A 22,660-nucleotide genomic window follows, 5' to 3' on the forward strand; every position below is an offset into this window, starting at 1 on the left:
TCCACCCACCTCAGCCTCCCAAAGTGCTGGGATTACAGGCATGAGCCACCGAGCCTGTCTTGCCACCCTTAATGCACACATGAGAGGCCCTAAGATAACTTCTGATAGCCTGGGATGGCTTGGGAAAAACAGAAAAGGGCCATGGACCCCATTTTGGGCAAAAACCTGTGTTTTCCTCATGGAACACCAGGAAGTAAAGGTGGATAGAACCCTCTCAAAATCTGTATTTGTCTTCCAGCTATGCCTGTTTATTAGCCCTAGAAATTGCATGCTTTCCTAGCCCTGCTCTTGAAGGGCTCCACCCTGAGGTCAGTAATCCAATTAAGAAACTGGCAGATGAAAAATCCTACAACTACTGGATCTTCTTCTGTCTGTCTGTATAAAAAGGAGCTCTAATTAATTGGCTTAAAGAAAATAAAGGCTTAGATCAAAATTTTTAAAGGAAAAATAAAAGCTGTAATGCCATTTAGTTCACATGACTTTAATCTTTGATAAATAAAAAGTTTTAAAGATTATTGGTAAAATACAAATGTCTCCAAAATGTAAACATGTGGTCTAAATTATGTTCAGATATCAGGTTTGCTAAACACTCTAAGGTCATAAACTGCTTCTTTGGATTTTGAAAACTGTTCGGCTCACCTGCTTTACAGTTTGGTAAGGCCTTGGGACATGTGGAGTTAACTATACCTCTTACTATACTGAAAAGAGTCAGATCTTAGCTGCACTTAGTACATAATTAAAACAACTTACCAGGTTTTACACTAAAATTAAAAATTGCTAAGAGTTACCATTATAACATGTAATTGGGACTACTGAAAATAGATTTACATGCAAGGTGTGTAAAGAAAGTAAAATATATTTTTGTAAAAGATTATAAGAAGGCATGGAAATGTAAATTTTTGCCTAGTTTAGAGGGTTAAAGAATTGCTTTAAATCAGATAAGATAAAGCTAAAGGTTTAAACAAGTTGTGAAAGATTGGTAAAAATTAATCTTGTAAAAGAAACTCCATGTGTGATCAACTAAATTCAAAAGGGTATGATTTGGTTTTTCCATAAATCAAGCATTGGAATAAAAGCATAACAGGGTTTTCTTAAGGCATTGATCTGCTCTTTAACACAAATTTGTAAAGGGTTATAGAAGGTTTACAAGAACCTCACCTCATGGTCAAACTGGTTAAGGTTGGATAGAATTATCTATAATGTTTCAAAAAAAGGAGGGAGGAAGACAAGACAGATTGTTTGGAAAGCTAAGTCTTCCCTCTTAATATGTAAAGGTTTTTGCCTTTTTAAAAATGTTTTAAATCATCATTTTGGCTAAATAAATGACTTGTGGTAACCTGGAATTCTATTGCATAATATCAAATGTTTTAAACCTTTAACATGTTTATAGGCTTCCCCAAAAATCAAACTTCAGCTTCAAGGTTGTCTTTTCTAACCCCTAACTTTTGGATGCTACAGAGGGCCCCTGGAACATCCAAAAGAGAGGTAAACAGGATTATTTGACATGTTTAGTTACATGGGATTGCCAAAATAAAAATAACATTTAATTTTCAGGTTCTATTCTGGTGAATAATATTAATGTATGTTCCAAAATTGTATAGGATTTCTAAAATTCTAATGTCTGAGTATATGTTATCAATAATAATTAAGGTTGTTATGTTAAGTTATTGTAAACCACACAAGTAACCAAATTTCTCTGTCGATCAAGTTTTTAACTGTAACTAGCCTGAACATTTTGTCATTCACAGATAATTGTTGTCTTGTATTGTTCCTTTTCAAAAGATGGTTGATAATCAGCTATAGAACTTTGACAGGTGCTCTTAAATGCAGGTTGCTGATATCTTTGGAGATTGTGACACTGGAATAAAGGAAAAACATTCAGGACTCATGAAGAGCTGAAATGTTCATGAAAATCAAGCAGAACGAGAGTTAACTGACTGGACTGAATCAATAGAAAACTGAAGTAATGTTTTCAAACTTTTTGCTTAAAACATTGCTGATGCTTGTTTTGTTTTTCAGAGTCAAGGAATCTTTTGAGCTATCTACAACTTTTAACAGTTGAGTAAGATATACTCCTGTGAACAAAATTTGGAGCATATTTGTTTCTCTCTGCCTGGTTTTTCTAGAATTTGGAAACTATTTGTGAGTATCCTTAACTTATGGCAATATAGTTATTTGCACCAGTGCAATAAGAATCCATTTTCTTTTGCAGCAATATTCAATTGGAGAAACTTGTTGTTCTGCCAAGGCTTTGACTGGAATGATGTACTTTCCTTTAGGGAATCAAGCTTGACTTGCAGAACCAATAAGAGCCCCTTGGGAAAGCTGTCCTCACACCTTGTCTACACAGTTCCTTTACAGGTTTTGTAACCTGTGGTGAGTAAAGAATGTCACTTTCTAACAGGCCCAGCAGCCCCAAGCTTTCTTAGAACCTCAGGAAGACAGGAATTTACCCAAATCATAGGTATTTGAGGGTATAAACCCATGGCTGAGCTCAGCTTTGAAAAGTTTTATCTAAGATTACTTCTGGAACAGAGTTTCATCAAAGCCAACTTAGAAAAGCCTATGTGAAAATAATTATTCTTCCTGCACTTCATGCAGATAATTAAGCCATGTATAAGATGAAAGTTTATTTTGCAAACAACTCAGTCCTATTATGATTTGTTTTTAACAAAAATAAGGATGGGAGAGAGAAAAAATATGTTTCAAAACTTATCATACACTTGACATTAAATTCTAGTCTCATTGTTTTTAAGTTTTTGTCTGCATTTTAGACTAACCCTGCTTATTCCTGTGAACCAACCAGTGATCGCCAGCTGCAGCTCAGAAGAAACAAAAGGGCTGTGTAAAAACCTGGATCAATATTCTAGTTCTGGGCAATTATCCTGCAAATCCTGCCAGGTGATAGGACTAGATAGGGTGCCCATAACCCCAAGGTTTCTTTGTTTGGGAAAATAAGACCAAGGGAGCTAACCAAAGCCAAGCTCCATACACTCAAATCTTAGCAGGTATAACTATAGCCATCAGTTATCTGGGCATGTTGGCAACCTCAAGATTTTTGAGCTGTCCTTACCCCCTTGTTTCATTTTGATACATGTCTTCTAATAACCTGGCTTGTCTCTTTTCACCTTTAGGCCATCAAACTGCAAATGGTCATGCAATTGGAGCCTCAGACAATGGCTCCCTTTTGTCAGGGAACTTTAGAGAGGCCTCTGAGGGAGATCTGACTGCCATTTTCCCAAAATGGCACCTCCTGTCAGCATGAAGCAGTTAAGATTGGTCACCATTCTTATCCTAATGACAGTTAGAGGTACCTCTTCAGAGGGGGGGAATTGATAGTGGCAGGAGGCAGACAAATACCTAGGCAGATATGGGCAGGTCCCCGGTGAAACCTGACCTTTAAGCTAAAGACAGTCTAAAGCCTGAAAGCCAAGCTACAAGTCAAATCCACAGATTGGATTGAGAACCTGTCTTCCCATTTGGCACACTTTCCTCTGATTTGTCCCCACCCTGCACCTGTTTTACATATACTTACCTTTTCTAATTGGTTTTCTACACTGCTGTGCCCACCTTTGAGTTGTGCCTTTGCTTTAGCCTTTCTTTGCATACTCACAAACCAAACAGCACACACTCCCCTATTCTGAGCCCATAAAAGTCCCTGACTCAGCCACACTGGGAGAGAGAAACCACCCGACTGCAGGGGTGGGGGACCACCCCCTCCATGTTCCCTCTCCACTGAGAGCTGTTCCATCACTCAATAAAATTCTTCTCCACCTATCCTCACCCTTCAATTGTCAGCATATCCTCATTCTTCTTGGACATGAGACAAGAGCTCAGGAACCACCAAACTTGGGTACAAGCTATAACACTGGTGGGCTGAGTGGGCAGGGTGCCTCCAGAGGCAGGCCAGGCTAAGCGAGGTCTGGGCAGGGTGGGGTCGCTGGCCATGGAAGTCCCCAGTTGGCAAAGTGGCCAAGAAAAATCCTGTGTCACAAGTAAATATGGCCTCCCTGCCCCACTGCGTTCCTGCCCCTGAAAAGCAGCTGACAGGATTAGCATAATACAATAAGTTTCCAGAGGTCAGCTTAACTACATATGTGAAAACCTATATATCCTTTGACCTAACAATGCCTCTTTTAAGTCTTTATCTTAAAGAGCTAACCAGAGAACTACACAAAAGGTATTTGTACAAGACATTGATTTCAGCTTTCTTTCTAATAAGAAAAAAATGAGCACCCCCAAAAATGGCCCACAAAAGGGATTAATTGTATAATTAAAGAGTATCTATATGATGAACTTTGATGCTGTCTTTAAAAAGGAATATGGGCCAGGTGAGGTGGCTCACACCTGCAATCCCTGCACTTTGGGAGGCCGAGACAGGTTGATCACCTGACATCAGGAGTTCGAGACCAGCCTAGCCAACATGATGAAACCCCATCTCTACTAAAAATACAAAAAATTAGCTGGTCATGGTGGCACGTGCCTGTAATCCCAGCTACTCAGGAGGCTGAGGCAGGAGAATCACTTGAACCCTGGAGGCAGAGGTTGTTGTGAGCTGAGATTGTGCTATTGCACTCCAGCCTAGGCAACAAGAGCAAAACTCCATCTCAAAAAAAAAGAAAAGGAATATGAAGATATAGAGTCAGTGAAATGAAAAAAAAACTTCATGACACATTGTTGGCTGAAACAAGCTGTTTATAAAATGGTATGTATGGATGGGAGTGAGTGGATGATGAGAAATTAATTAATGGGTACAATATTCCTCATTTGCATGATGGATACACTAAAAACTTTGACTTCACCACTACACAATCTGTCTATACAACAAAATTCCACTTGCACCTCATAAATTTATACAAATAAAATTAAAGAAAATGGTATGTATGATATAGTACCATTGTTACTGGGCAAGATGTATAAATGCATAGACATCCGAAAAAGCGGTCTCCTGTTTATTGGCAGTGGTATCTCTCAGTGGTGAATTTAGAATGACTTTTACTTTGATCCTTACTCTGGCCTGTGTTGCTTGAACGTCCTACAAGAGGAGGTGTGGACTTCATCTGGTGCTGCGAACAGGCCTTTAGGATGGAGCTGACGGAGCCTCTTGAGAAGCCCTGGGGAGCCCCAGCATAGTGACGGGCAGAGGCCCCAGGGATGGGATTGCTGGAGGGTGGGCAGAAAGGCTTAAATGATGTGGAAGCAAAGACAGAGCCCAAGCAGTTTTATGGCAAGAGAAAGGGCTGTGATGAAGCAGAATTTCCGGGTGATTAGGCTGAGCTCTCCGCAAGGCTGCACGGGATTCCGTGTCCCATTATTATTCATAGAATTCTTGCTATCATGGAACTCAATGGGCCATTGAAACAGCCTGGCTAACTGGTTGTTGTTTTGTGTTGTTGTTGTTGTTGTTGTTGTTTATTTTTTATTTTTATTTTTTTTTTTGTCAGCTTGGGACCTGCTGGGGAAAAGTAAATACCAAGCTAACTTTCCCAAGGAATGCCATAATCATTGGAGGTGGGGGAGAAATTCTTCCACAGAACATGTGAAATCATCAAGGTCCACAGGTAGGCTGCAGACTATCTTGATTGGCAGTTGCATTCAGCACAGTGAAATACAGTACATTTTTCTTTACCAAAAAATGGTGAAAATGAGGTAAAGAATAATGAATCTCTTCATATAACAGGAATCCAGGGTATAGAGTGAGTGTAGAATGTCCTGTAATGGTTCCATTTAGTGTTGAGATGCTCAGGCAGCAAAGATGTAACTACTAGATAGTATAATAGCTCTAATCCTGCAAAATTTTCTAGCGGAAGAGGGAGAATAAGATGCATTTTTGGCATAAGTATTAGTTTGCCTGATTAAATATTCTCTATAGAGTAGGTGGAGTTCACAATAGAAATCAATAATATTGAAATAACTATCATAGTGTTGGTCCAGCACAGAAATACTGTTCAGTACTTCAGTAACATATTTTCCACTACCTAAATTCAAAAAAGTATTGTAAAAATATAGCCAAAACACTTATTTTCTCTTCCATAAGACTCTGTTTGTTAGATAATACTTATTAAAAGGAAAATACCTTCAAACTGATTGCCCAAAATGGCTCCAGTTCAAATGTCTGGGAAAATGACATGCTAATATTCCAAGGACTTTCCTACTTGATCCTTTTAACAGTGGTCACTTGAAAACTTTACATTAGATTTTCACACCATACCAAATCAAAAATTAAACAGCCAAAAAAAATAAAAAACAAAACCATAATGCAAAACCAAGTTGCAACAAAGAGCCCTCAAACATTTGAGGCTATTTAAACATTTTAGAACATCTCAAAGTGAAAACAAACTTCTCTGCTCAAAACTAGTAAGCAAATTTTTAATTTTGCAACACAGATTTTCTATCATGCACTTTGAGTTAACACAGAGACACAACTTAATACAATAAGCATGGCTGGCTTCTCCTGTTTGGGATTCTTAAATTGAAAGAAATATAGCATGCTGGCTATTTACTCTGTTTGAATTAACAGCAATGTACATATAGGATATTGTTAAGATCAAGTCATTCTATGACCCTTTGCTGCTTAAAATTTCTCCATTTAACAGAATCCATACATTGGTAATGTTTAAAATGAGACTTTTCTGTGACCAAAAAAAAAAAAAAGTATTTGTGTAATCTTCAAAGTGTTTAATTTGTATTAAAGCTAAATCCAGAGGCTCTGAAACCTTAGGGGCTCTTGATGTGGATTTTTGTTCTGGTTCACACACCTTGAGACAAAGGCTCATAGTCAAGATGTGGAGGAAAAAGACGTTTTTTTGTGTGTGTGAGATGTGGGGCAAATTTATTCCTGAGGCAGCCTGGAATGGGCCTCAGAAAATGGATAGAGTGTCTTCTTGAAGAAAGGGCCTCTAAGTAAACTCCACTGCCATTCAAAAGATTTGCTCTGACACTTAACAAGTGGTGCAGGAAGAAAGGAAAATCTGTTGTCAGGTTTGGGGTGTTTATCAGCTCCCCTCGAGACACTTGACCTAATGCTGCGGTCCCCCTAATCCGCTGATCTGCATGCGGTGGCCCTGCAAGCCTCAGCCCACAACTGCCAGCAAAATTGCCTGGAACACTTATCCCAACACATTGATCCCTCAGTATATTGTGTGCCGCTCACCTACTCCCCCTCCTCCCCTCCCGCCCCCCTCTTGCGACTCCCCCGAAATTTAATTCTGCTCACAAATTGTGAAATAAGTTGTTTGGGCTGGATTTGTCGAGTGAATTGTCCCACTAATGAAACAGTCTGTTCATTATACAGTGGTAGGACGGAAGATTTAGCGCTCCCATACCCCGGGACCCAGGCAGGTTAACGTTTTTAGACTGACAGTTGACAAAAGAATGAATAGCTCTCTCCTGTCAAATCAGGCTTACAAACAGCTTGGCATACAAACAGTTACTGCTTGCATGCGTGAGGATTTAGGGTCCCCGTCTGCTAATGCCCCAGATTTGTAAGTACAAATTGGTTAGTCTTCAAACTGTTTGCTAAAGGAATAAAATGACCCAAAATTAGTTTGTTTTAGCCTCTCCCCCTCCCTTCCCTGCTCCTGCAAGTGAAACATTAAAAAAAGAGAAGAAAAGGATAAAATAGTGTGTAATGGTCTCATGGAATATTGTTGGGTTTCTGCGTAAGGCATCAAATTAAGCAGAACCATTGTTTGGCAGGAAACATTTTGTTGTGCTCGGACACCCTGCTTCTCGAAAAGCAGCTGAAAATCTAATGGAATTAATGTAAGATATGTGATTTTAAACGATAGGGAGCAGAGGGGGAAGGAGAAAGATAAAAAATGTTCATTTCTATTCATTTTAGTACCTGTTGCTTAAAACAGGTTACAATAATGCAATGGGTCATTGAGATTTCTGAAACTTTTTCATAGGCAATTATATGTACATTAGATAAAAACCATTTTAGTTTTCCTTGTTGGTTTGCATCATTTTGTGACTAAAGTAAACTAATGCAAAAATCACTGAGAGAGAATGCTCTGCAGGAAAGAAAGTAAATACTTTTACCAGGTGATTTCTCGATGTGGTGATAATTTTTAATGTGGGTTAGGTTAAATAACTCTCTGCTGTATTATAACTGAGGCAGAGCAGTAGACAGGGACAGGAGTGATAGCATATATTTTTATTGAATTCTAGGGAACACAAATGAAAAAAGGTAATAGACAAGAATTTTTTCAACTTCAACATGACCCAATGTCTTTGAATTAAGAACTCTTTTCTTCTTTATAAAATACATTCCCAGGGTAGCCATATTTCAGTGAGTTCATGATCACATCTTTCTACATATGCTAAAGACAATTTTTAAAAATCAGACCTTCTGGAAACTTTGCAAGTAGCAGTTAAGAGTTAATTCAAACATTCCTTACAACCTTTTCTCTTATCAGTGTCTAAGTCTTGCACGGGTATTTGCAGCATTAACAGTTCCAAACAATAAGTACAATCTTAATGCAATGCATAAGTGTACAAAGTCAATGACAGTTGCTATTGGAAATCTGAATAAAGCAAGAGCATTAGGCTGCTAGAGAGAATAAGTGGGACAGCCTTCGTCCCAGATATGATTGAATCGTTTTTTATGAAGTCGTCCAAGCCTATAGAATGTTCTGCACCTGTGAGTCCTTATGCCAAAATTGGTCATTTAAATCTGAGGATGGGAATGGGAAAGTTACAAACAACTCAATAGCAAACAACACTATGGCTGCACACAGAACAGACCCGAGTGGTCTCTCTCCATTTCCCATTTCTCCTTACCACTCCCAGAACTTTGCAAACATCTTCCTTTAAAATCCATTCCTTTCCCATCAACCCTAAATTTTTTTTCCTACATCATCACATTTTGGGCATTTCAAAGACAGAGGCCAGGACTGATGAAGAACTTCAGGTTAAGAAGATGCGTACATTTGGTGAAATCTTTTTGGAGAAATATGCTTAGAGAAATGGCATTTTCCTATGGATTTTACAGTGCAGTGATTCCCTTACAATGGAAAACCATAGAAAATGCGGGGGTTTCAGTAATCAGGTCATCTGTTTGGGGCAGACTTCTCCATACAAACCACAAGATTACAAAGAACACAGAGGCGAATAAGACTAAAGCTGACCTAAGTTCCATGCAAGAGTTGAAGAGAAATGAATAAATACTTAGGGCTGCTTATTGTCTTACTCCTTAGGAGAAACAAAGGCTGCTGATGGAAAGCATTGCTAATAGCACACTATAGGCTAAAATACAAAGCCTCCCTGCTCTAAAAAAGAGCTGAGGCTAAAGCAAGCAAGCAAGCAAGCAAGCTGCATCATTAGCAGGAAGGGATGGGCATGGCGCACAGGTCTCTGCAGAAGGAAATGCCGTTGACCTACATGGACAGATTTTCATGGTGGTAAAGCCTCAAGTCTCCCAGTGACCATGGGCAGGTCTCTTAACCTCTTTGAGCTTCCCCATCCCATCTGTAAAATGGAGAGAACAGCATCTCATGCTGTTACTGTAAAGGATACTTTATGTGTTACACAATGCCTAGTCCAGCAATCAAATATATGTAAATATTTTCCTTATATATATAGAAAAAGAATAAATAGTGGCCAGGCACAGTGGCTCATGCCTGTAATCCCAGCACTATGGGAGGCTGAGGCAGGCAATCCCTTGACCTGAGGAGTTCGAGACTATTCTGGGCAACATGGTGAAACCCCGTCTTTATAAAAAGCAGAAAGAGTAGCTGGGCATGGTGGTAAGTGCCTGTACTCCAAGCTGCTTGGGAGGCTGAGGTGGGAGGATCAGCTGAGCCTGGGGAGGTTGAGGCTGCAGTGAGCCATGATTGTGCCACTGCACTCCAGCCTTGGGAACCCTGTCTCAAAAAAAAAAAAAAAGGAATATATATTCTTATGAGGTTTCTGAGCAATTGCAACTGGCTGAAGCAGAAAAATCCTAATGTTTTATGATGCATCTAAAAGCCCAGAGGAAAATAGAAAAATAGAGGGTGATGGTTGTGGCTGAATGAGCTACCCGATCAGTAAACCTTAGGCTGGTGTTGCAGCCCCCAGTGAGGCTTAATTCATCTAACGTCAGGTCTGGATGTCAGTCTCCCTCATCTTACAGATGAGGAAGCTGAGGTTCAAATTAACATGGGGTTAAAACTCAGGCCTCCTGATCACCAGTCTAGTAATGTTCTTCCCCTTCAGCACATTCATTCTAAAGGAAAGGTTGTAATGCTGTAACCTGGTTTATCTTTTGACATATAACTCTTATTTTATCTGTATAAAATGGGGCATTTGTGTGGGTTCAGTGAGTTTTCTGAACTGACATTGGTTCAGTACTTTTTGCCTTTTTGGCATGTTTATGAACCTGTGAGATCTATTTTTAGAAGTTAATTACCAAGTCTACCTTTTCTCCAGTCAAATGCCTAGGTCGTGGTTATTGTTGTTTTGTTACTTATGAAGTAAAATAAGCAGAAAAAAACCCAAAAAACAAAATAACCTATTTGTTATTTTAAATCTTTTAAAATATAACATCAAAAATACATTTTTCGGCCAGTCGCTGTGGCTCACGCCTGTAATCCCAGCACTTTGGGAGGCCGAGATGGGCGGATCACGAAGTCAGGAGATAGAGACCTTCCTGGCTAACATGGTGAAACCTCGTCTCTACTAAAAATACGAAAAATTAGTATTGGCGGGCGCCTGTAGTCCCAGCTACTGGGGAAGCTGAGGCAGGAGAATGGTGTGAACCCGGGAGGCGGAGCTTGCAGTGAGCCAAGATCGCGCCACTGCACTCCAGCCCAGGGGACAGAGCGAGACTCCGTCTCAAAAAAAAAAAAAAAAAAAAAAAATACATTTTTCACATTAAAAAATCTGTTGATTTGAGAAAACTGTATTTAAACCATGGCCCCAGGGTGAATGAATGGTAAGCGGGAATGCCAATTAAAACAGATGGGAGGAGAAACGTACTTGTGTTACCTTACACAGGTTTTCTAGGATTCCTTAAGTTCCCCAGAAACCTCTAGAAGGTGTTTGTTTTCTCTTTTGCCATCTCCCCTTCTGGGAAGGCTGCCAGAGTCCCTTCATCCCGAGCACCCATTCAACATAAAGCACCAGAGAGGCTCACACGGCTGCCACTACCAGGCAGGGCTCAGGTTAGGATATTAGCCGCCCATGGCTTGGCTACACATTGCTTTGATTCAGTATTAGCGGCACCCTGGTGTGGTAAATATTATCTTTTAGAGAAAGGGATCCAGAAAGAGAAGTCTAAAGCCCCCAGGATGAATTTCATCGTTTTACCCAGTACAAGCCCACGGCAGATCTATACAAGAGCCACCGTTCTCTAACTAAAAATGGGGCCAGAGCACTGAGTCCTATGTGAAAGGAATGTAATGATGAGGTTGGAAAAAAAAAAACAAAAACAAAAAACAAAGAGGCTGTGCAGTCAGGGGACATGGTTTTGAATTTTATTTTATTCCCGTTCACCATTCATTTCGCCCTGGGGCCATGGTTTAAGCACAGTTTTCTCAAATCAATAGATTTTTTAATGTGAAAAATGTATTGTTGATGTTATATTTTAAAAGACTTCAAATAACAAATAGGTTATTTTGTTTTTTGGGGTTTTATTCTGCTTATTTTACTTCATAAGTAACAAAACAACAATAACCACGACCTAGGCATTTAACTGGAAAAAAAGTAGACTTGGTAATTAACTTCTAAAAATAGATCTCACAGATTCATAAACATGCCTAAAAGGCAAAAAGTACTGAACCAAGCTGTGTGGCCTCAGTTATTTAGCTTATTCACTTAGGTATTCAATTATTTAATTCTTCATCTAGAAGATGGAGGTGATAATAATGTCTCCCTCATGAGGTTAAAAGTAAAGATTAAATAAGCAGACACATAAAACACACACATACAGTACTTACAACACAGTCATGTGGTTCATAAGTGTTAGCTGCTGTCAATGGATATTCACAAGACCCTCTAGTGAATGTTCACTAGTGTTCAAAGTGTGGGCCTTGGACCAGAAGAATGGACATCAACTTGTCAGCAATGCAGAATCTCGCCCCACAACTGCTGAATCAGAATCTGCACTTTCATAAAGCACTCCGATGGGTCATGCGTCCATGAAAGTTGGAGGAATGCTGGCTTAGAACACACACTCCAGACTTGTCCCTTGAGGCTTTGGCTGGGTGGCATTGAAATGAATGCTGAAGTCTTCAGCTAGGATCTCCCATATGCTAACACACTACCCAGTAGTGTGGGCTGCCAGGCTGGTTATTTAATGAGTTTTATGATACATTAAATCTTCCAGACCTCATGGCAATTTGACCATTAAAGAAATAACTTTTTTTAAGGTAGCCCAAAACAAGCCAACTCAAGCGAATAATGGGATTAGCACAGTGATATTGAAATCAGAGTCAGACCACGTGAGTCACTCTCCATCAATCACGGCTGCTGTCCTCACAGCTGATTGTGGCACATTGTTTCATCAAATTAAACACCAAAGGGATGTTGTAAAGGCAGCATATGGTCCTCTTTCAAAAGTAGTTAGCCTGGCATTGCACAAGTGGCCTCATGGTGGCTCCCCTGAAACCTTCTAAATCAACATATTGAGGGTATTTGCTTTCACAAAACAATGACTCATAAAAGTGGTTGCTTTTAATTGCAGGCTTGATAACGTTGTCGTCGGAAGCAAGTCCAGGATGTGAGATGGGAAGGAGAGTAGGTGGACTCATGATGAAAGGACAGAAATCAACTGCCATCTTTTCCTGTTCTCCCATAGCAGTGGCAGTGATCACAGAGGAGAGATGCCTATGTTCACCTCTCCCACTGGATGGATGCTGAGCTCTTAGAAACTGACTTTCCAGTGGATACAGAGGCTCACGCCTATAGTCCCAGAACTTTGGGAGGCCAAGGTGGAAGGATGGCTAGAGGCCAGGAGTTTGAAGCTGCAGTGAGCTTGAGACCAGCTTGAGACTAGACCCTGTCTCTATAAAAAATGTTTAATAAAAACTTAGCTGGGTATAGTGGCATGTATCTGTAGTCCTAGCTACTTGGAAGGCTGACATGAGAGGATGGCTATGTCCAGGAGTTCAAGGCTGCAGTGGGTGAGCTGTGATTCCTTCACTGCACTTCAGCCTGGGTGACAAAGCAAGATCCTGACTCAAAAACAGCCAGGGGGAGTAGGAATAAAAGAAAAGAAAGCAATAGACTTTTCTCCCTCTCTATTAGGCAAAAGCAGACTGGGGATGGTTTTAGAATCAAGGCAAGAATAAAGATATGTGGCTAGAAGACCTGCTGGAGCGGGAGAGGATGTTCTCAGGAGAGACAGAGGACAGAGCTTCATAGAGGAGCCGATGAAGGGCAGCTGTGTCAGCCTCTGGTGGCTCCGGTAGAACCCTCGTAGTTTATGATGCACCAGCTAGATGATACTGGAAGGTGAGGCCAGCCCAAGTCTGACTTTCAAGAGAAAGTCATTAGGCAATATTGGGAGCGATGTTTGGTTGCTATTTTGCATGTATGTGGCTGACCTTTGCTCCATGAACGTGATGGATTAGCCAACGTGCGATTAGTGAATAGCAAACCTCGCAGCCACCCTGTGAGCTCAGCATGAAAGGAATGATGTCATAGGTAGCAGGTCACCTGAGCCATATTCCTGTCTTCCAACTGCAACTCTTATCCCACCCTCCCCTCAAAGTGCCCCCAAAATAAGAGGGCTTGACCAGCCTTGGCGCAGGGGTGGAAATTGCCATGAGTCACCTCCCACCTTCTGGTTTGTATGTGACCCTTTGTCACTTCTGACCACACAGGTGCCACCATTCCTAGGGGGCAGCCCTAAGTCCACAGCCCCTTTTTATGTATGCTCAGAGGTAAACACAGCTAAGAGAACTAAGGGAACATTTGAAGCACAGCCTGAAAAAAGATACGATTATTGGCCGGGCGCAGTGGCCCATGCCTGTAATCCCAGCATTTTGGGAGGCCAAGGCGGAAGGATCACTTAAGCTCAGGAGTTCAAGATCACCCTGGGCAACGTGGTGAAACCCAGTCTTTCTAAAATAAAAAAAATTATCCAGCATGGCGGCAGGTGCCTGTAATCCCAGCTACTTGGGAGGCTGAGGCACCAGAATTGCTTGAACCCAGGAGGCGGAGGTTGCAGTGAGCTGAGATGGCACCACTGCACTTCAGCCTTGGTGACAGAGCGAGACTGTCTCAAAAATAAAAATTAAAATTAAATAAAAGATATTATTATTCAACAGCAAGACATGACCTTCATTTTTCAAAATCTACTGAAGGGGATAAAAATAAAAGTGAAAGTCTTGTCAGCTGACTCCTTTACCAACCTTCCCCTTCTGTCCAAGAGTAGCCACTGGTGCTGGCATGTTCTCTACCCCGAAAAGGATCTTAGATGATGCCTGGTCAGCTTCCCAGTGGATATAGGAATCTCCTCAACACTGAGAATGAACCAAGATGCCTTGGTAAAATCATCCTACTGATAATACTTCACAAATAACACAGCCTTTTCCCTTGAGAGTTGGGAAATACTGGTTTTTACCCTAATTTATTAAACTCTGGCAGGATGATACAGTATCGTAGGGGTGCTATTTTACCCTTCATAAAATAGACATAGGTTCTACCATGTCTAGGCTTCTACAGAGGCCTCAGAAAACTTCCAGTGATGGTGGACGGTGGAAGGCAGGCACACCACATGGCTGGAGTAGGAACGAGAGAGGGGGGGGAAGGGGCTACACACTTTTAAACAACCAGGTCTCACCAGAACTCACTCACTATCCTGAGGACAACATCAAGGGGGTGGTGCTAAACCACTTATGAGAATTCATGAGTACCCATGAGCCAATCACCTCCCACCAGGGCACACCTCCAACATTAGGAACCTCCTTCCTACCAGTGGGCAAAAAGCAATAAATCACTAGCCAGGACAATTCAATCCATGAGTAGCAATAGAAGTGACCTCAAAATTCCAAGTTATTTTTCTTAACCAAACAAAACTTTTAAAACTTCAAATAGAGGAAGTTGTGTCAACAGTTGCTAAGGTCATTATCTGCTGAAGAGATTATTAGTAAAAGGAAGATTTTATAAGAAATGGAACTCACCTACTGGTCTGATTAAGAAAATTCAGCATGGAAAGACTTCAACCAGAAAAGCGAGAGAAATATTTCATTCCCGCTTGAATAACAGGGGCATTTGAAAGGAAAACATGTGCCACAGAGTGGAGAGTGAGCTCATCCAAGACAAGACTTAGATCATGTCCTTAGCTGTGGCAGGACGAGGTGGCTCCTGGTATAGGAGTCATGGGGGTTGGTGACTGTATTAGTTTGTTCTCACATTGCTATGAAGAAATATCCGATCTGCAGCCAATTAAGCTGACTGAGTTCCTTTCCTCACAGGGGCCAGGTGTGCAATGGCTGCAAACAGCAGCTTCCTTGGTAGTGTACACAGCCTGTTTCTTGTATGCATTGCTCTAAGGGACCTTGGAGACAGGCCCTTCAGATGGATGTTCATGTCTCTGACCTTGTACTACCCCAATGTAGGCTCCAAACAGACATGCGAGGTGCCTTCGGAAAGCCCCAGGGCACTGTGGCCGGGGTTCATATTGTACCATGGTTATCATGTCCATCTGCACCAAGCTGCAGAACAAGCAGCACGTGATTGAGGCCCTGCGCAGGACCAAGTTCAAGTTCCCTGGCCACCCCAAAGATCCACATCTCAAAGAAGTGAGAGTTCACCAAGTTCAATGCAGATGAATTTGAAGACATGGTGACTGAGAAGCAGCTCATCCCAGATGGCTGTGGGATCAAGTACATCCCCAGTTGTGGCCCTCTGGACAAGTGGCAGGCCCTGTACTCATGAGGGCTTCCACTGTGCTGCCCCCTCTTAATATTCACCAATAAATCCTACTTCCTGTCCAAAAAAAAAAAGAGGAAGAAATACCTGAGAATGGATAATTTACAAAGAAGAGTTTTGAGGCCAGGTGCGGTGGTTCACACCTGTAATCCCAGCACTTTGGGAGGTGGAGGCAGGTGGATCACAAGGTCAAGAGTTCAAGACCAACCTGACCAACATTGTAAAACCCAGTGTCTTCTAAAAACACAAAAATTAGTCGGGTGTGATGGCGAACACCTGTAATCCCAGCTACTCAGGAGGCTGAGGCAGGAGAATCGCTTGAACCCGGGAGGCAGGGTTGCAGTGAGCTGAGATCATGCCACTGCACTCCAGCCTAAGTGACAGAGCGAGACTCCGTCTCAAACAACAAAAAAAAGAGTTTTGATTAGCTCACAGTTCTGCATGCTGTCCAGAAAACATGATGCTGGCATCTGCTCAGCTTCTGCAGAGGCCTCAGAAAACTTCCAATGATGGTGGGCAGTGGAAAGCAGGCACATCACATGGCTGGAGTAGGAACGAGAGAGAGAGGGAGATGGTGCTACACACTTTTAAACAACCAGATCTCACCAGAACTCACTCGCTGTCCTGAGGACAGCATCACGGGGGTGGTGCTAAACCATTTATGAGAATTCATGAGCACCCATGATCCAATCACCTCCCACCAGACCACACAATTTGATATGAGATTTGGTGGGGACGCAGGTCCAAGCCATATCAGTGACCGTGTACGATCTTAACCACTCAGCTAAAATAATGGCTACATGTAACCAACTTAAATGACCTTAATAAACTCGTAACCCTGGCATTTGGGCCACCTTGGGATCTGCGGTAGCTGAAGCATAACAACCAACCAACCTGCTGGGGGAAGATGCGACTCAAAACACACCTGCGGTGAGTTATTTTTTGGTATCAGTTTAAAGCCCAAACACTGATGCAATTTGGTCCTCGTTAGAGCCAGGCTTCATCAGGCACTCTCCCTGTTAATTAGCTGAGCCGTAAGATGTTGCTAATAGCTACACATCTTGTAAACATGTTGAGCAGGCCCTGCCCCTGAAGAGCCTGCACTGTTAAGTGATATCTCAGCTGGGGCAGGCAGAGCCGGTCTTCCCACCAGGGAGCGGTCGCAAGGTGTGCAGCCTCCACTCAGCATCAAAACATTGTGCTCTGAGAGGTTCTCATTTGATAGTTGTTCCCCTAGAGGTGACTGTCTTTTGGTAGTAATGATAACAATAATGAGAAGGAGAATAAAAATGAAGAGGCAGAGGAGGAGTGGGAGAAGGAACTTGCCTTTACATTCACTAGAGAGACTAGAGGCAGTGAGATTGCGAACATTCTGCTTTCTTCCCAAGGTAAACGGAGACATCAAACCTTCCTTGCAGAGAAGAAAATCTCTGTGAGTGTTCCTTAGTCTGCTGACATGGCTGATCAGCTGCTCTCTGGCTAACTACCAAAACTAAAACCATAGCAATGAATGATGAAAAACAGTTTCCCAAAACAGCACCCAGATAGGAAACTGCAGAGGCAGAAGAAGGAATGAATGAAGAAGTGGAGAGGCCACATGGCTGCAGCTCTGCTTGCTAACTTGAGGTTTGAATTCTTTTGCAGGATCATGTCCAATCTTGGGTATTCAGAGGTATATCAGGGAAGCTGACGGAATAAACCAAATGCGGAAGAATCCTGGAGTTAGGGTGAACAATCATCCTAGTTTTCTCTGACTCTCCCAGTTTTAGTACTGAAAGTCCCTGTCCAGGGAAACCCCTGAGTCTAAGGCAAATCAAGATGGTTGGCCACCCTGCATAGAGTCATAGAAGTGCATGGTTAAAAGAGACCCTGGATCCTCATACAACTCCCTCATTTTGGCCCAGAGAGGTCAAAGAGGCAGCACAGCAAAGAGCTCAATGTCTTCTTAATAAATGATGAATAAATCTATTGTCTCATCATGTGAGTAAAATCACCAGAGATTATTAAATGTAAACATGGTATGAGACAAGGACTGGCACCAGAGTGAGGTGATGTGGGATCTAATCCTGGCTCTGCCACTGAATGGGGACCTTGGGTAGGGGAGCTCTGACCTGCCAGGTACTATACACCGATTATTTCATTAATCTGAATTATACTCCTTTAAAGGAGGATTAATATGCCTGTTTAACAGATGGAAGAATGGGCTCAGAGAAATCAAGTAACTTGCCCAATATCATAGTAAGAGCTAAGATTCGAAGGTCAGTTACTCTGACACCAAAGCATATGTTGTTGCCAAAATAGGCCCTACACTGGTACAAAGCCGACGGCAAATCAGCTGCTTGTTGCTCCCATGAAGGACTCATCAGATGGGAACAGCAATTGGAAGAGATAATTTTTTTTCCATTTGTGCAGTGCAATTAAGGATATAATAAAATCATACAGAATGCCCAAATGATTGATAATTGAGAGACTAGTACCAAGTCTACTTCCAAGAAAGATTTAGATTAGCTAGTGCATGTATTTAACCTGAGCTCTCTTTTCTTTTTTTAATAACAAACTCAGCATCTGATTGATTTTAAGCTTAAGTTCACCAGTTTCTCATCTCCACCAGATCAGAATATAAACTGTATGAGGATAAGAATTTTGTTCACTGCCATAACCCCGGGGCACTTATGCTTGCCATGTAGTAGGTTTGCAGTCCATATCTGTTGAATGGAAGAATGAATGAACAGATGAAAGAAATTCAAAATTCAACCTAGGAATGTTAAGTAATCTTATTATGCATATATACATGTGATAATTTATTTAAAAGTTGATTGAGCACTCAATACAGGAGGTAGAAATAAAGGAAGTAAAGATTTATCTGCCGTGCAAATATTAACCAAAAATTATTGGATGGATAATCTATAAGGATCAAATTGATCTTTTTTTTTTATAAATTAGAGCTTTTTTAGACTAAAGGAGGTTAGTAGAAGGTTCCTGTGATGAAATAAACAATCCTTTTAGCAAGATAATAGTGATCATAAACTCATTTTTCTAAAACAGTTGAGGATTTGCTTACAGTGAAGGACTCTTTTATGGTAAACTTGAGTCTCACTTTCCTTTGTTTATGTGGTGACATACATGTAGGAAGCAAAAAGCTGAATGCTTTTCTCTTTTGTTTTTTTTGAGACAGGGTCTCACTCTGTCACCCAGGCTGGAATCACGGCTCACTGCAGCCTTGACCTGCCAGGGCTCAGGTTATCCTCCCATCTCAGCCCCCCAGATAGCTGGGACTACAGGTGCGCCACCACACCCGGCTGATTTTCGTAGTTTTTCATAGAGGTGGGGTTTTGCCATGTTGCCCAGGCTGGTCTCAAACTCAGCATATGTTATAAACATAATTTCTCTGATAGTAAGGATGATATATGTGGGCATTCAGTACTAGGAGTTTGGGGTTTATGGGTGATAGAAGTTTTATATCATTTACCGTGCTCTATGCTCCTTAAACTAGCTAGTGCTTGAAAATGGTATTACCGTACATATCTTCAAATATGTATATTTGATAGTGGAGAATAAAAAAGAATAAATCACATAGCTTTAAAAATGATGTCAAATACAGCTTCAGCCTTTAAAACACATTTTAGAGGAAAAAATTAACTTATATAGAGTTAATCATAATAAAACAGCTTCTTAGGTTTGATAGCAGATCAAAAGTAAGCTTAAAAGTAATACACAGTGTTTAACGTTTATGTATAAGTTTAGTGGTCTGAGAAATAACTTTCTGATTGTACGGCCACTCTGTATTAGACATGATATTAAGGTAATGATGGAATATGTTCTTTCTTTATGGATACAAGGGATCTATTACCATAAAGAAGTAATTAAATCTGTTACTATATCAAGAAAAATAGTGCATAAAATACTAATGCTACAAGAAAATGTGTCTCAGCCGGGTTAACAGATGGGTGAAGTGTGAAGGCAGATAAACTCTGCTTCTTTGGCTTAGTCTTTATATCTCCCTACAACTATAACTAATCCTCTTTATTTGAACAACTTCAAAGACTCTAATTTGACACACATGGCATGCATACAACAGACACACTTTTAGTTCCTGCCAGCAGGTAATTAGAAGCAACAAAAAGGTATGTCTTGATGAAGAATTGCCTCGCTGCCCAAGCCACCACTTCAGCTGATCCAACAGAAATTCATCCTGTTACAGACCACTGCTCAGAGGCAGAGAAGGTCTGGTTTGCAGAGGAAAAATAAAAATCATCCAGCCAATCAGACTTGAAATTGATCAATTTCATCCCATTATATTTATGTACAGAAAAAGCCTATTACTTTTTGTATAACTAACTTTATAACCAGGTACTTAGTCATATTATTTCTAACAGCTTTTCAATTGATTTATATGGATTTTAGAGATATATAATGATATAATCTGCAAATAATTTTTCCCCATATTTACAGCTTTTTTCCTCTTATCTAATTGCACTGGCTAGTACTCCTAGAACAGTATTAAAAAATAGTTTCCATGGTGATCAATATTGTCTTTAATAACGGAAAAAATGGTTTTAGCATTTTGCCATTTAGCATCATGATGGTTTTTCAATTAATATGTGCATATGTGTTTACATCTTAATTTATTGTGTCCAGAATCTATTCCTAATTGAAACTTTTAAAATGAAGAAATGATTGTCAAATTTTGACAAAAAAAGCTATTTGAGTCACAAAAATATAATTATGGGTTTTTTCTTCTCTTACCTATTAATATAGTAAATTATGATAATAAACTTCATAATAGCAAGCCTTCCTTGCATTCCTATGATTTTTGCATTTTAATAAATTTCTAAATTCTTTGTGCTAGTATTTTCTTTAAGAATTGTACTTAAAGACATACAGTACAAAGAGATAATCAAGGCCAGGTGCGGTGGCTCATGCCTGTAATCCCAGCATTTTGGGAGGCTGAGGTGGGCAGATTACCTGAGCTCAGAAGTTTGAGACCAGCCTGGGCAATGCTGTGAAACTCCATCTCTACTATAATACAAAAAATTAGCTGCGCATGGTGGCATGCGCCTGTAGTCCCAGCTACTTGGGAGGCTGAGGCAGTAGAATTGCTTGAACCCAGGAGGCAGAGGTTGCAGTGAGCTGCAGTGCACCACTGCACTCCAGCCTGGGAGACAGCAAGACTATGTCTCAAAAAAAAAAAAAAAAAAAAAGAAATAATCAGAATTATCCCTCTCCATACTGGCATTTCTATATTCTTTGGCTCTGTAGGAAAGTTGGTGCTGCTAATACACCTCTAGGATTTATTTGCTGTAAGCAAGTAATAATAATAATAGTAGCTCACACTTCTTACAGCATGTATTCTGTAATAGATGATGATCTGAGAGCTTGTTACATAATGCTTTCAATCCTCAGAAAAATCCTGTGAGGCAAGTACTATCATTATTATCATCATCATTATCTCCACTTTTCAGACAAGGAAACTGAGCTTATTCAAGGTCACATAGGTAGTAAGTCACAAAGTCCAAGCAATCTGGCATGACAGTTTGTGTTCTGATTCCCTAAGTCACTCGTTTATTCCACCTGCAGCATGTATTTACTCACTGCCTCCTATTTTGAAGACACTTCACAATATTTTCCTTTTAAAAAGCAAATGAATACTTTGATGAACATCTAGGTCTATGCAGTAGTTCTAAAATGTTTGTATCTATTTATTCCAGGCACTATTCCCATACAGCTCTCTCCCCAGCCTTTCAAAATGTCTGTCCTAACTGCTGTGATCCAGTATGTCAGGCTGAGGGAATATTAAGCTGAGCCCAAGACACTAGCCTAGTCCGATGGCAATTCTGGCAGAGCCTATGTGGATGCTCCTGGAAAGGCAAGGTCTTAGTAACAAAGGAGAACCGAATGTCCACGTCAGCTGGATGAGCAGGCTGTTGCCAATGATGCTACCCGACATGACATGTCTCGTCCGGAAAAGAGAGAAAACTAGCTAGATGTGCAGCAAGGCATGAGTGCCTGGCCAGTAGAAGGTACAAGAAAATAACCGAGGGCCAACTACAGGCAGAGCGTGAGAGCGGGGCAGCGTCTGGGAGGTGCTTTCACACCGTATGTCTTTTCCTTTGCCCCACAGCCCCTGTGGCATTTTTGAGGTGTTAGCTCTTGATTTCTTCTATTACCTGGTTTACATTAGCCTCCTGAAGCCCCTTTGTGTGGGTTGTAATGTCCTCTGTGAGGGTGATAAATAGAAGGCACCCTGGCCAATATTCTGGGGAAGGAGCCTTATTAATGGGCCTGATGGGTTGGGGGCTGGGGAGGATGGAGAGAATGTTTCCGCTGTAATCCGGCATTTAATCACTGGCGCTGAGGACAATGGAGGCTCCTCCACCCTCCCAAGGCCTGATTTCATTTGGCAAGCCCAGCCCTCTTTTGTCAGCCTCACAAGGAGGTCCCACCCCTCCGTGCTCCACACAAGGTTCGCTTCCCAAGTGTCATTGAGATGAAACAGGCAGAACGTGGGCTGGGGACTGCTGGGCTCAGCCTCTCTCTGCCACCAGCACCGGTCCTTCCCTCATAGGCCTTTGTGACTCTGTGAATCTATAATTCCAGGAACTTTTATATTTAGTGTTCTCAAAGCGAGTGCAACCCGGTGGAATGCGTTTCTATATATATAACTTTTCCTAAGAAAATTACGATTCCATTCAAGAGCCAAAGAGTGCCAGATGATTCCCAGCAACATGAAATGATAAGCACAGTGGTACTAAAATGAAAGGAAACCTCTCAATGACTTTCATTTCTTCCTTTCCCTTCC

At 41.1% G+C, this 22,660-nt stretch overlaps 1 protein-coding gene and 1 non-coding gene across 2 annotated transcripts in view; one reads left to right on the forward strand and one right to left on the reverse strand.

Moving 5' to 3' along the window:
• Nucleotides 1-22,660, reverse strand: part of LOC116481826 (uncharacterized) — a 130,594-nt gene that overhangs the window by 41,972 nt on the left and 65,962 nt on the right. The window lies entirely within an intron of this gene.
• On the forward strand, nt 15,366-15,500 carry LOC116482782 (small nucleolar RNA SNORA70). Its single transcript, XR_004252047.1, has one exon. It is a non-coding gene; the product is annotated as a small nucleolar RNA SNORA70 (small nucleolar RNA).

The sequence above is a fragment of the Hylobates moloch genome, unplaced genomic scaffold, assembly GCF_009828535.3.
Source record: "Hylobates moloch isolate HMO894 unplaced genomic scaffold, HMol_V3 SCAFFOLD_14, whole genome shotgun sequence".
Classification (NCBI taxonomy): Eukaryota; Metazoa; Chordata; class Mammalia; order Primates; family Hylobatidae; genus Hylobates; species Hylobates moloch.